The sequence below is a fragment of the Balaenoptera ricei genome, chromosome 2 (genome assembly GCF_028023285.1).
Source record: "Balaenoptera ricei isolate mBalRic1 chromosome 2, mBalRic1.hap2, whole genome shotgun sequence".
Taxonomy (NCBI): domain Eukaryota; kingdom Metazoa; phylum Chordata; class Mammalia; order Artiodactyla; family Balaenopteridae; genus Balaenoptera; species Balaenoptera ricei.
Window position 1 is genome coordinate 188,019,467 of NC_082640.1, and position 14,760 is coordinate 188,034,226.

The following is a 14,760-nucleotide window of genomic DNA, read 5'->3' on the forward strand; positions in this document are numbered from 1 at the left end:
AAGCCCAGCTCAGCCCAGTTCAACCCACTTCAGCTCTGCCCAGTTCACCCCAGCTCAGCCCAGTTCAACCCAGTTCAGCTCAGCCCAGCCCAGCTCAGCCCACCTTAGCCCAGTTCAGCCTCACTCAGCTCAGCCTAGCCCAGTTCAGCCCAGTTCAGCTCAGCTCAACCAAGCCCAGTTCAACCCTGTTCATCCCTGCTCATCCCAGTTCAGCTCAGTTCAGACCAGCTCAGCCCAGTTCAGCCCAGTTTAACCCAGGTCAGCCCATCTCAGCCTAGTTCAGCCCAGTTCAGCCCAGCTGAAAATTGTTCAGCCCAGTTCAGCTCAGCTGAGTTCAGCCCAGCTCAGCCCAGTTCAACCCAGTTCAGCTCAGCCCTGCTCATCCCAGTTCAGCCCAGCTCAGCCCAGCTCAGCCCCAGCCCTCCGGGGTAGGCAAGCTCAGCAGAGAGGAGCCCAGCCCAGAGCATTCAGCCCAGGTGAGCCCAGATTGCCCACTTTATCCCACCTGACTATGCTCGTTGGGCCCCACTCAGCCGAGCCCAGTTTCTTCTGACAGCCCAGCTCAGTCCAGCAGAGTCTGCGGCCACCTAGTTCATCTGAGCACAGCCCAGCCGAGCCAACCTAGGATGGCTGAGTCCTGAGCTCTGCTCAGCTGGACCAGCCTGCTGCCTCCCTGTCTATCCAAAGCAGCCTGGTCCAGGAGAGCCCAGCTCAGCCCCACTGGCCCCGCTGAGGACAGCCTCTCTCTAAGCCCACTTCACCTGGCTCAGTCCACCCAGCTTGGCCCAGAATCCCCTTGGCTCAGGGCAGCCCAGCTCACTTTAGCTCAGCGCACGGTCCCGCATGGCTGAGGACAGCCCTTCTGGCCAGTGTGGCCCAGCTGAGGCTGGGATAGTTCATCTCCCTCCACATAACTCCATCCACTGAAGCCAAACTTGGCCCAGCCCAGCCCTGCCTGGCCTACCCGAGTCAGGCTGGCTCAGGCCAGCCCAGCTCAGGCCAGACGATGTGGGCCCAGGCCTGCCTGCCATGTTGGCCGGCCTAGGGACTGAGCCCCGCTGCTTCCCCCTGACCCTGGGCTGGCCGTCACCGTTTTTACTGGTTGTAGGCAGATCCACGCTCAGCCCAAGGTCCATGCCCCGTGTGTGATTCTTGCCCTGGCCCTGACCTGTCTGAGATTCTCGGCCCCTTGGTCTTCTCCAGGTCAGCTTCGAGCGTTCTCTTACTTCCCTGCGTCTCCATGCAGGGAAGGGACAGCTGCAAGACAAGCAGTGACCCAGAAGCTGGGTCCCCACTGGGCAGGCGGTCCAGGTGTCTTCTCCCAGCAGTGGTCTGGGCAGCTCCAGTGGCTGGGTGCCTGAGGGGCTGGGGTCCTCTGTCGGGTGCCCATGGCTGGTGTGGCCCATCTGGCCAGTGGTGGCCGTCTGCAGCCTCCCAGATAAGGTGAATCGTTAGGACCATTGCTGTTATTTTTATGTCCAGACGATAGGGCCTGGGGCGGGGCGGGGCAGGGGGGCGAGCTCTGCCTCAGTGCTCTCAGCTAAAAATGGAGTGGGAAGCCGCAGGGGCCTCGGCAGCCCTGGAAGTTCCCTTCTCTCTCTCTGTTCTCGGGAAGTCGACCCAGTGACGGCCGGTCTCAGGTGAGGCTCCTCTCTGTGGCCTCTTCCCCGGCCTCTGCCACCCGGCTCGTGACCTCTTTCCCTTGATGCCAGGGGCTGACTTGGTGAGCGGCCGGCACACACTGTGGTCACCACGACGGCCCGGGAAGGGAGAGGGCACCAGGCACCGCCACCGCTGCCCCCGAGGCAGCCCCGTGAGGGACGGTCCGGGCCTTTTTGTGCCTGAGAAGTTGAGGCCCGCGTGGCCTAGGTGCCTGTGGTGGAGCATGGGGCTTTCTGAGCAGTGGTCTGGGGGCTGGCCCGGTGGGCGGCCCTGGGTGCGAGTGTGAGAGGCTGTGGGTCCAGCTGCGTGTAGGCAGGTGCTGGTCCTCTGGTGGCTTCCTGGGCACCCTGCCGGCCGGCAGTCTCACCCGCTGTCTGCGAGCCGGCTTCCCGATCGCCGTCTTGCAGCTGGGCTCCCATCGGGGCTGCGGCTGGGCTGCGTGGCCGGCAAGGGCTGGCAGGGGCCTGTGGGGCGGCGGGACGTGGCTGTGAGCTTGGCCAGTGGCTCGGCAAGACCTCTGTAGCCACCGGACCCTGGGGTGTACCACGCAGCCCTGTGCTGTTGCTGTCCGTCAAGGTGTGGGGACCACAGAGTGGCCTTCGTAGAGGTGCCCACAGCACTCGACTCCGGTCTGTCGGGGCGGCCAGTCTACCATCGACACTCCACTGGCACGTGCTGAGCCAGATGGCGTGCTGAGTCTCGGCCTTGCCTCCAGGCTGTGGACGTGTCCTGCAGGCCGGTGTGTCCCTGGAGCCCCCCAAAGCCCCCCAAAGGCCCACACACAGGGGAGGCCACGAGAACTTGCAAGCTAGCTCATCAGCATGGGCTCCTGGGAGGCGACATGCAGTCTTTGGAGAGGGACACAGCAGGACCACGTCCCCTGGGCCCAGGACACCCAGGGCCGCTGGTCTGCATGCAGGGAGGCTGTGCCGGGATGGGCTGTCGGGCCTGCACGCTCAGAGGAGTGTCCGGGCCTCTTGGAAGACCCCAGAGGGGCTGCTGGATGGCTGGGGGGGCCCCGTGTGCAGAGCCAGGGCCCCGAGGCCCCCAGGACAGATTGTCCTGGTCTGTCCCGCCCCACCCTCGGCACCAGGCACAGATGCCGCCTGGCAGGTGCAAGGGGAACGCCGAGTTCCCTGGAAGGACTCAAGGTTCTGAGAGAAACCACAGGGCAGGCAGAGCCGCGTCGGGCAGCCTTCTGCCATGTGGTGCCCGGCCCTGCGGCCCGCACGCTGTGAGTGTGTGGGGCTGGGGGCCTGGCCCGGCACCCCCTGCGCTTCCTGCCCAGCTGTGGGCGTTCAAGGCTGAGGCCTCGTGCCCAGCCAGCCCCTCCCCCAGCTCCACCCCGCACCCCAGGAGCCACTGGGCTGCCGGGCGCAGAGGCAGGGAGGGTGGGGGGAAGCGCCCCTTGGTGCTGGAGGAGACGCGCTCCTGCGCCGGCTGAGCTCTGGGCACGCGTGCTCCCTGCCTCTCTGGGGCTGCGGCCCCGCCCTGGCCTCCAGGAATCGTCCTTCCCCCACCCTCTTCCTGCCCAGGGCTGGGCCTGGCTGTCCCCCTCCTGCCCGCTGGCGCCCCCTCCACCCAGCAGGCGTAGGGCGCTAGCCCTCCCGGCCACCCTGCTCAGGCCGTCTCACCTGTCCTGCCCAGCACAGGGTCCAGCTGCCCCTCCTGTGACCCCAAGGTGCTGCTGCTTTACTTCAGTGACTTCGGACACGTTCTGCACCTAAACGTGCGGCGCCACAGCTGGGTGCGTGTGTGTGCGTCCATGCGTGTGTCTGTGTGTGTGCACACCTGTGTGTTTGAGGAGCGGGGAGAGGTTGTGCCTTCCTACCCCAGCCCTCAAAAGGCCCTGCCGACCGAGGAGGGCCGGGGCTGCGTGTGCAAGAACAGAGCTGCTGCCGCTTGCGCAGGTGGCTGGTCGGGCAGGGCGGCTTTGCCCGGCAGCCCCGGGAGCCCTCAGCGTGGCCCCGTGGCACTGGAGGACGTGGCGAAGCCTGGAGCTGGGAGCCTGGACAGGGAGAGCGCAGTCTCCCTCAGGCCGCTCTCTAATGACCCAGCTCAGGCGGGCCCGGAGCAGGATCCCGTGTGGTCAGGGAGTTCTCAAGGAGCTGGGGGGTTTGGGGACTGCAGGAAGTCAGATGGGACCTGGCCAGACAGCCTGGGATGGGTGGGCCTTCAGCCAAGGCAGTGTGAGGTCCCTCTGAGGCTGGGCCTCCGTGTAAGGGCCTGTGGGGTAGCCAGGGGCCAACGCTGGCTCCAGCCAGTGGGCTGCTTGGAGGGAAGGCCAAGCTGCAGATGTTTCTTCAACCTTTCCTGACCAGGACACTAACCGGGCGGCAGCACTAGCCTCCAGACCCCTCAGACTCAGCCAGGGGCTCACTGCCCTCGGTACGCACGGTGGGGGCTAGGTCCCAGAGTTCTCCTGGACAGCGAGACCAGCTGAGCCCCTTGTTGTCCTTGGTTGTGGCCCCGAACATGGGCCCAAAGATGCTTCAATCCCCCCTCCCCGGCTTCCTTCCCCCGGGACAGGCCTGGTTCCACTGCTGCCCGCTCCCTCTTGGGGCTGGCCCACCACCACCCCGGCCTCCAGACGCCCTCCACCCCAGGGAGGCCCCGCTTCTCCAGCTCCGTGCCTGCCTCCCCAGCAAGGATGCTGTCGTTACGATCTCTGAAGTGTGCAGTGCGTTGTCTCTCTTCTAATTTAAATGCTCCCATTACTAATGAGCTGGAGTATCTCTTCAGAGACTTGGGAGACATTTGGACGTCTGTCTCTGATCTCATCCTGCTTTCTGAAGATTTTCTTGGCGATTTCCTGGGAATTTGCAAGGCAGTCGTCTCTAGGTGCCTGCCCCTTGCTAGCTTTAACCTTGGGATAAACTTCTCCTGGTCAATCCCCTGGTTGTTAATGCTGCTTATTGAGTCCTCCTTTAACAGAAATTCTTGATTTCCATGTGGCAGATTCATCAGCTATTTACCCTACAGCTTGCACGTTTGGAGGCTGCCGTGTGAGCTTCCTGTGGCTGCAGTAACAAAGGCCCACAAACTTGGTGGCTTAAAACCACAGAAATGGACTCTCACATTCTGGAAGGCAAGAAATCCAAAAACAAGGTGTTGGCAGTGCCAAGCTGCCCTGAAAGCTCCAGGGCAGGGTCCTTCCTGCCTCTTCCAGCCCCTGCTGGCTATTGACATCACTCCAATCTTTCCTCCATCTTCACATGGCCATCTGCCCCGCGTGTCATCTTCTCCTCTTATAAGTCACTGGACTTACAATGCTTCTGAAATCTAGTGTGATCTAATCCCAAGGTCCTTAACCTAATTACATTTGCAGAGACCCTATATCCAGACAAGGTCACATTCTGAAGTTCTGGGTGGACATACATCCCACCAGGCTGTTGCTATTACTGTGCTCCGCCAGCCTTGCTGGTCCATTTCCTTTCAGCTATATTTAAAGTTAGCCTTTCAGATGTAAGTGTTTGATCCCAACAGGCTCCACCACCACTCACCGTGCATATGGTGTGGAGTAGAAACCCAGGGTGAAGTTCTCCACAGAAGGAGCCAGTTTCCCACCCACCTCAGAAGCTTTCCCGCTGCCTGAAGGCACCACACTCATTGTAGTCCAAGTTCCTAGGAACGACCAGGCTGTTTCTGAGTGCTCTCCTATTCCTTGGGTCTGGTAGTCTGTGCATGAATACCATCCTTTTCAGTGATGGTTTTGTGTATGTGTTAACATTCAGGGGGACAGTCCCCCTGAAACCCCTCGTCCTGTGCTTTTGTTTTTCAAAATAGTCTAAGCTGTAAATGGATCTCACAAACAAACAAAGAAACAAACAAAACCAACCCAGCTGGAATTTTGGTTGGGAGTACACTCTATTTCTTAGTCTGGGAGATAGATGACACTTTAATCTAACATGTCATTCCTTCCTTGACCAGTGTATCTCTCCAGCCATTCAGATTTCTTTTATGTCCTTGAATAGAGTTCAGTTTTTTTCTCAGAGGTCTTGGGCATTCTTTCCCAGGTTATTCCTCCCATTGCTGTGACTTGTGCCCGGCTTTCTGTTACATTTTCTAGTAGGTTTTTGCTGACATAGAGGAACAGAGCTGCTTTTGGTAAGTTGGTCTTGCATGGAAATTGTCCCAATTTTCTTGTTAGTTCTAACAGTTTGTCTGCTGATTGTGTTGGCTTTTCCTTGGCAATGATCACATCATCTACAAATAATACCTCCTTCACATCTTTCCTTTCAATCTTAACAGCCCTGTTTCTTTTTCTTTTCATGTAGCATTGGCCAGGACCTCCAATAATCTATTAAATAAACATTTTCCAAACTGTTTCGACCACAATCCTTGTAAAAAAAGTGTCTTATATTATAATCTAATTCACATACACACATTATTTGTATGTAACATATATTATGTATATTTATTTATGTAACTGAAACAAAATTTTCCTGAAAATATTTACCCTTGTTATGTACAATGCATAGACTTTTTTTCTTTATTTATTAGAAAGAGCTGGCTGTAACTGTCTGATTTGATTTCACAATCCACAAATATTTAAGCACATATCTGAAAAGCACTGCAAAATAGTATGACAGGAGTGACAGGCGTCCTTGCTGTGTCCCTAATCTTATGGGAACACCTCTTAAAGTTTGTCTATCAAGTGTGTTCACTGTAGCTTTATTCCTTCTTTCCTACATTCTTTTGGGTTAATAAGTACTTCTTAGTACTTATTAGTTAATACTTAGTACTTAATAAGTACTTTAAGTACTTATTCCATTCTAATTTCTCTGGGGACTTCCCTGGTGGCTCAGTGGTTAAGAATCGGCCTGCCAATGCAGGGAACATGGGTTCAATCCCTGGACTGGGACGATCCCACATGCCGCAGAGCAACTAAGCCCGTGTGCCACAGCTACTGAGACTGCACTCTAGGGTCCACGCACCATAACTACTGAAGTCTGCTCACCTAGAGCCTGTGCTCCACAACAAGAGAAGCCACCGCAACGAGACACCCATGCACCACAATGAAGAGTAGCCCCTGCTCGCTGCAACTAGAGAAAGCCCACGCGTAGCAACGAAGATCCAACGCAGCCAAAAATAAGTAAATAAATAAATGTATTAAAAAAATAAAGGAAACGAAAGAGGCATGACAACTGAAACAATGTGTGATCTAGGATTTCCTTTTTTTAAAAAAAATTTCTCTGTCAACTTTTTAGATAAGCCTCTTTGCATATGGTTTCAGTGAATATAATGTGCATCCTGAAGTCATCACAATGAACTTAGATTGAATAATTGACTACCTCACATAAGTCATTAGAGCCTTGAAAAAGTATAGTTTCATTTATGAACTCATCTTTTGTGCTACTGTCATATATTTTGCATCTGTACGTATTATAAACCCCACAACATACTGTTAATAATTTTTACTTTAAACAATCGATTATCTTTTTAAGAAACTAAGAGAAAAAAGATTAGTTTTTGCACTTGCATGTTTGCCATCTCTGATGCTCGCCTTTCCATCCTGTAGATCAGAGTTTCCATTTGGTGTCATTTCCTTTCAGCACAAAGATTCTCTGTTAGCCTTTCCTTTACTGCAGGTCTCTTGGAAATGCACTCCCTCGGTTTTTGTGTATCTAAAAATGTTTATTACATATTCATTTTGGAACGATATTTTCTCTGGATATAGAATTCTGGGTTGAAACTCCCCCCTTGTATTGTTTCCTGGTCACCATTTTTTCCGATGAGAAGCCAGCTGTAGTTTGTTCCTTGTATGTCTGTGTTCTTTCTCTGGCTGCTATCAAGACATCTTCTTTACCTTTGGTTTTCATCAGTTTGCACAATGTGTCTCAGCATGACACATCATGTCGTATTTATGGTTAGGAACTGGCTGAGCTTCTTAAATCTGTAAATTGATATTTTCGTCACATTGGGGAATTTTGCTTTTTATCTCTTCAGAGACATTTTCTGCCCCCCTTCTATCTCTTGTCCTTTTCTGGGACTCCAAAATTTTACGTATTTTCAAATGTTTCATAGTGTCTCATAGGCCATTGAGTCTCTTCTTTTCTTTCTTTCCAATATTTTTCTTTCTGTTCTTTGGATTTGATTAAAAGAACATTTTATTGATATATAAAATATATAGATATTATATATAATCTATATATTATATATAGATATATTTTACATACATAATAAATTAGAATATCTATAATAAATATAGAATGTCTCTATATTGAAATGTAGTTTTCTGACCTTTCTTATGCCTTCTCCAATCTGCTGTTAAGCTCATCAAGTGACTTAAAAAATTGAGAATTGTACTTTCTAGTTCTAGAATTTTTATTTGGTTCTTATAGATAGTTTAAAGTTTTCTGTAGAGGTTATCTAGTCACTCATTATGAGCATATTTTCCTTTAAGATCTCTGAACATATTTATAATAGCTGCTTTAATGTCTTTGTCATAATTGGGTCTGTGTCTGGGTCATCTTTGGATCATTCTCCATTGACTATTTTGTATTTTGACTATGGGTCACATTTTCTTTCTTTCTTTCTTTTTTTTAAACGTGATAATCCATTTATTTATTTATTTATTTATTTATGGCTGTGTTGGGTCTTCGTTTCTGTGTGAGGGCTTTCTCCAGTTATGGCAAGTGGGGACCACTCTTCATCGCAGTGCGCCGGCCTCTCACTATCGCGTCCTCTCTTGCTGAGGAGCACAGGCTCCAGACGCGCAGGCTCAGCAATTGTGGCTCACGGGCGTAGCCGCTCCGCGGCATGTGGGATCCTCCCAGACCAGGGCTCGAACCCGCGTCCCCTGCATTGGCAGGCAGACTCTCAACCACTGCGCCGCCAGGGAAGCCCCTGGGTCACATTTTCTTATTTCTTTGCACACTTAGTAATTTTTGAATGCGTGCTGGGTGTGGTGGATGAAGTATAGTCCAGACTATGGATTTTGTACTCTTCCTCAGAGAAGTATTGATTTTTTTTGTCGGGACGCAGTTAGCTTGACTGGATTCCAAAATCTGCCTGCCATGGTACTATTTCTGTGGTTGGCAGTAGCTAACATCTCCTCAGTTCTTTCAGCCTCCTGCTTGTGGTTTTTCCCAGGCCCTTTGGAGTTTCCCCTACACATGCACAGGTAAGGGGACAGTCAAGGGTTTGAGCAGAGTGTACGTACAGAATTTGGGGGCTCCCCTTCTGTGGCGCCCTCCTTTTATGGACATCTCCCCTTAATTTCCAGCTGCCCTTGCAATGCGGCCCTGCATCCATGATCTGACCCCTCGAGCCAGTGTGACTGCAGTTCCTGTTCATGTTCTAGTTGCACCTGGTGCCTGGTCGGGGTACATCCTCAGAGAAATCTTTCAAGGGGATCATTTTCTCCAGTGTCTGCTTGCTTTCGGTCATTCCCCAGTGCCTTCAACTCCTCTTTTAAAACAGCGCCCCCCCGCCAGGGCTTATAATTGCTATTTGCAAGGGATTAGTCTGGCCCAAGCTGCCTCACCTGTGGTGGAGTCAGAACTACTTTCTCTGATGTGGTTTTTCATTTTCATTTCCTTCGTAACCAGTCTGGTTCCTTTCAAATGTCTGAGGGCTGTTTGGACATCTTTTGTGAAACATCTGTTTAATTCTCTTTACCACTTCTCTACCGAATTGTTTGATTTTTCTGATTGATTTGCAGGAGTTCGCTATATATTCTGGATCTGTTTCTGTGAGTTGTATTTGTTAATAGGAGAAATTGTGAAAGACTTGGAAATGGACCAAAGGGTTACTTCTTGTGTCTTCGGTGGAAAGCAAGGCATTGTCTTGCACACGCTTCAAGGTTATCTGATTCTACGGGCTCTATGATTTTCATTATCTTTGAGCTACTTCACAACTCTGTAAGCCATGGATAATTGATGGCAATGCAAATTCTCTTTTTTGGAAGGACGATTGATTCTTCTCCGCCTCCCATGTATAAACTCATTTCAGCATCCTTGATTCAACTCTATACATGTAGTACTTTGAATTCTACTTTGAAGTGGGTGTAAACAATTAATTGAGTTAAATAAAATTGTGAGATGTTTTCTTTATGTATCTGTGTGAGAGTCATCATCAGACCATGTTTTGAAACCTATCATGTCACTGACATCTGCTCCCGCTTGGCCCCACGTATCCTGGGTCCAGAAGTTCCGTGGCCGGGAGGGCAGGAGACCAGGTGTTGACAAGGCAGCCACACCATTCCTCCAGGGCTCTGCTTCAGGGTGCTCCCCCCGGGGAGTTCGCCCTGGCCCCGAGACTGGGCTGTTTCTTCTGTTGTAGGGCCTCACGCTCCAGCTTTCCATTCATAGGACTTATCATGATGGTCCTTACATCATTGTCTGTGGAATGATTTACTTGATGCCTGCCTTTGCCCTGCTCCCTAATGTCCTTGAGGTCAGAGGCCACATCTGTGGTATTCATCACGGGGTACTCAGTGTCCAGCGATGATGGCAGAGTTGCCATCTGGTGAGCAGTTGTCCGGTAGATAAATGGATGCACCTTCACAGGACTTCCAGGGCTTCTGTCTCTCCAAACATCTCCAGGCTGGAGGGATGTCCTCAGGCAGCCTGTCCCCGAGGGCAGGAATCGGAGGAGGAGGGTGCTGTCGAGTCTCTCTAAGAGGCAGTGTGGGCAGTGGAAAGAACATGAGCTTTGGCTCAGAAGACATAGATGAAGCCCTGGCGTCCTCCCCAGAGGCGGGGCGTCCCCTCGGACAGGGGCTTCAATGGTAAGATTGTGACAGTGACTGCCGCCTCTTGGGGCGTTGTGAGTACGAAAGGAGAGGAGGTCCCCGTGAGGGTCAGGGCCACAGTCCCACTTAGCGGGGCCGTGTGTTCTGACATGAGTCCGGGTGCTGCTGTGAAGGTATTTTGTAGATGTGGTTAACATCTGCAATCAGTGGGCTCCAAGTAAATGAGATGACCCTGCATGATGTGGGCGGGCCTCATCCAACCAGGGAAGGACTTAACAAAATTGAGACTTCCCGGAGAGGAAGGAATTCTGCCTCAAGACAGCAGCACCTACTCCCACCTGAGCTTCCAGCCTGCTGGCCTGCCCCACAGATTTCAGAACTGCCAGGCAACCCCGCACAAACGTGAGAGCCCGTTCCTTGGAAGAAATCTTGTTGTCTCCATATGTATGTCATCTATGTCTATGTCTATCTTTAGCTGTATTTGAGCTCTATCTATAGATGTACATATATACATATATAGCTATATCATATGTACGTATGTATGTATGTATCTATTATCTATCTATCTATCTTTCAATCGTCTATCTATCATCTATCTATCTATATCTATCTGTCATCTATGTTCTATTGGTTCTGTTTCTCTTGAGACCCCTGACTAATAGTCTCTGAAAACCCTGTAAAAGTCAGGACACTGTGTGCACGTCAGATGTGGTTATTACATTTGGGCTTGTTGTCGAGTTTACCTCACTCAGTGGCATTTGAGGGTGGCTGTATCAGCCAGCTTTCACTAGGATGCACTGAGATCACAGCCCCCAGGTGAACAGGCTACGATGTCAGGGTCTATCTCTCTCTCGCTGCTGCGTTTGCTGCAGTTTGTCTGGGCTCCTCTGTTCTGGTAGCCAGGACAAAGGAGCAGGCGCTTTCTGGAACTTGCCAATGTCAGGGCGGAGGGACGGAGCAGTGGTGGTCTGCACAGTGGACATTCCAGCGCATGCTCCTCCGCTGAGGCAGGGCCAGTGTGTGGTGAGTGTCCTCGTCCCCCAGGACAGAACCACAGAGGGTGGGGGCCGTGAGTGGTGGGGACAGTCATCGACGTACCCCCAGGGTGAAGACACACTTGAGGAGCCCAGAGCCAGCTGCCTGACAGCTGGTGTGCCACCTCGTCCTGCGCACTGTGCCCTCCGGGGTCTGTCTGTGTCACTGACGCTGCTGGCCCCTTGCCTGGTCTCGTTGTCCCCACACCTGGCGGTGGGCAAGCTCTACAGCCCCCACTGGCCTCTCCCCCGGCCTGGCCCTCTGCAGCCTGCATTTGAAAAGAGCCCAGGGGTGGCAGTGGGGGGGTTGTCACCCAACCCCAAGTCATGCTGATGCTGTGACCAACTCCTCCACCTACCGGCCCCCTGCCCCAGCCCCAGCCCCTGCCCCTGCCCACACCCGTGCCGGTCATGGCTGGGTCCGGGCAGGCCCTGGCTGTGACTTTGCAATGGTGATCCCAGCCTGGAGAGCAGTCTGACGAATCCACAGGGATGACGGGGAGACGGGTGCCCAGCCTGGTCCCCCCCTTGTGCGGCGGCTCAGCCACGTCTGGGGGTGCCCGTAAGAGCCTCTTTGGGGAGGCCAGGCTGTTCTCCCTGCTCTCTCCCCCGCAGGCCGACCGTCCCTGTGACTTTGGGTGGGCCTGGTGACGTGGCAGCAGCAGTGCCAGGAGCCCGTGGACCGGGACGGACCCCAGCAGGGCTCCGTGCGACCCCCATCCTGGCCTGGCCCGCCTCCAGGCCCGCCCCATGCAAGCTGAGCACACGTGGGGCTTCAGCAGCTCGTGCGCCAGGGGTCTCGCGTGCCTACACCCCGCGCTGGCGGGTCCTTCCCGCATCTCACCAGCCCTGCCACTGCTCTGCCAGCCCACCTGGGTCCTGGGGGTGGGGTCACCTGGCCAGGGGTTTCCTATCTCAGTTCGTCCGGCTGCTCCAACAAGGCACCACACACATATGGACGGCAGACACTTGCCCTCACTGTTCTGGGGGCTTGAAGTCTACGGTCACGGAGCTGGCAGATTCGGTGTCTGGTGAGGGCCGCTTCCTGGTTCACAGATGGCGTCTCCCTGCTGTGTCCTAATGTAGAGAAGGACTGCAAGCTCTATAGGGTCCCTACAGGGACACTAATCCCACTCAAAAGGGACCACCCTCATGACCTCATCAACTCCCCAAAGCCCACCTCCTAATGGCATCATATTAGAGGCTTAGGGCTTCAATGTATGAATTTTGGAGGAAATATTCAGTCCATTGCATCGCCTTCTCTTCCCCTCCTCCACTCATACCGACCATTCTATGTCTTGGACCCCACAGACACCACACCATGGACATCACAGCACAGATGCCACAACGGGATGCAGAGTTCAGACTGACAATGTCTCCCTTGGTGAGGGAGGAGGCTGGGACCGGGTGGTGGCCCAGGGGTGCAGGCGTGTGTGTGTGTGTGTAAGACACAGATGGAGGTGTGTGGTGGCGAGGTGAGGCACTGGCAGGTGTCTGTGGAGCTCATGGTCTGGGGGGCTCCAGGGGTCAGGACGCAGCGGGAGGCTGACCTCAGGCTCACACAGGTGCAGCCCGAGGGGCTCAAGGGCAGGCGTCGGCCACTGGGCTTCGGGGTGCTTGGGGGGCATGGAGAGGTGAGGGATGTCGTGTGGTGCGGCACTGCTGGGGGGCGAGGGTGGGAGCCCTGGGGCCCAGTGTGGGGCAGCTCTCGAGGGGCCCAGAGGCAGCCGTGCCAGGGACGGTGTTCAGCTAGGAGGCCATGGGACCGGCCCTCGTGTGACCACCCTGGCGTTCCTGCGGGGCGGGGCGGGCCGGCTAGCGGCTGATCGTTGGTCTGGGGGATAGAAGTGAGGGGCAGGGCCCAGGGCTGGGCAGGCTGTGCTGTCCTCAGGCAAGTTCAGCTTCTTGGTTACACGTTTGGGGGAGGGAAAGGCAGGGTGTGGGGTGACCCCCAGGCCCGTCGCCTGGAGCCCCCGCGGAGCCCAGCAGGCAGAGGGGGCCCTGTGCCAGCGTGCCCAGCGTGCCTGGCGGGGTGCCCGAGGGCCAGATGTTCTCCTGGACGCGGCTGTCCACCCTCGGCCGTCCTGTTTGCCGCCCCTCCCGGCCTCCCCGTTTGGTGCAGGGCCCCCTGAGCGATGCAGCCCCTTCCCTGCAGACCATTCTCTCTGTCTCTGCCTCTGTCTGTCTCTGTCTCCCCCACAGGAAGCTGGAGCGGCACATCGGACGGCCTTGGGCCGCAGCGTCCATGCTGACCAGACTCCGGCTCCCGGTCTGGGCCGCTGTCCTGCTGGGCCTCGGCCTGGGGCTGTCGAGGGGCGGCCTCCTCCCCTCGCCCTGCTAGGCTGCAACAAACACACGCGTGGCTTCCCGCGGCGAAAGGCCGCGTCCCCGGGATGAGCCAGCCCCCCTGAACCGCTGGGCTGAGGGAGCCCAGCACGGCCAGCCCCCGACCCAGGCCCCGGCCCCCTTTCGTGGAGCTTTTACTGAGAAGGGCCGACAGCTGTGGATCCTGACTCTGCCCTCTGGGGAGGGCTGTGTCTGCTCTGAGGTGGCATCGCCAGGAGGGACGGGGCTTTGATCCCTGGTCTCTGTGACGGCGGAGTCCTGACCCGCCCCTGCACCCTTGCCGGCCGGCGGACACAGCAGCTTCACTGCATCTGCACGGCCACCCTTCCTGGTCCCTCGCCGGAGCCCCTGGAGCCCCACTCCTGCGCCTCCTGTGACACACGGGTCACCTCTGTGCAGCCAGCTGAGTTCAGTGCCACCCGGACCCCCTCGCCTCCTGCGGTCCTTCTCACTGCCCAGTCTGTCCTGAGCGGTGAGCCTGGTCTGGCTCTGCTCCCCTTTGACAGCCCCTCCCCACCGCTGCCCCCCCTGGCCTGGCTTCCTGGCGTTCCCTCCTGGTCCTCCTTTCTGGCACTCAGCTCGGCTGTTTTGGGCTGAATTGTGTCCCCAAATTCCAGTCTTGAAGCCCGGACCCCAGGACCTCAGAATGTAACTGTATTTGGAGATGGGGTCTGTAAAGAGGTGATGATGTAAACTGGGGTCTCTAGGGTGTGCCCTAATCCAGTCTGACTGGCGTCCTTATAAGAGGAGGACATTAGGACAGAGACACGTACAGAGGGACGACCACGTGAGGACACGGGAGAAGACGGCGTCTACATGGCACGGAGACAGGCCTCAGGAGAAGCCAGCCCTGCACCTCCCGGATCTGGGATTCCAGCCTCCAGGGCGTCAGACAGTGATGTCTGTCGTCAAAGGCCCCTGTGGTGTCTGTTACAGCCTCCTGTGCGGACACACCCAACGCGTGCGACTTCCCTGTGGCTCCCCCAGGACCCTGGCTCGCCCCTGCGCCCACAGGCCAGG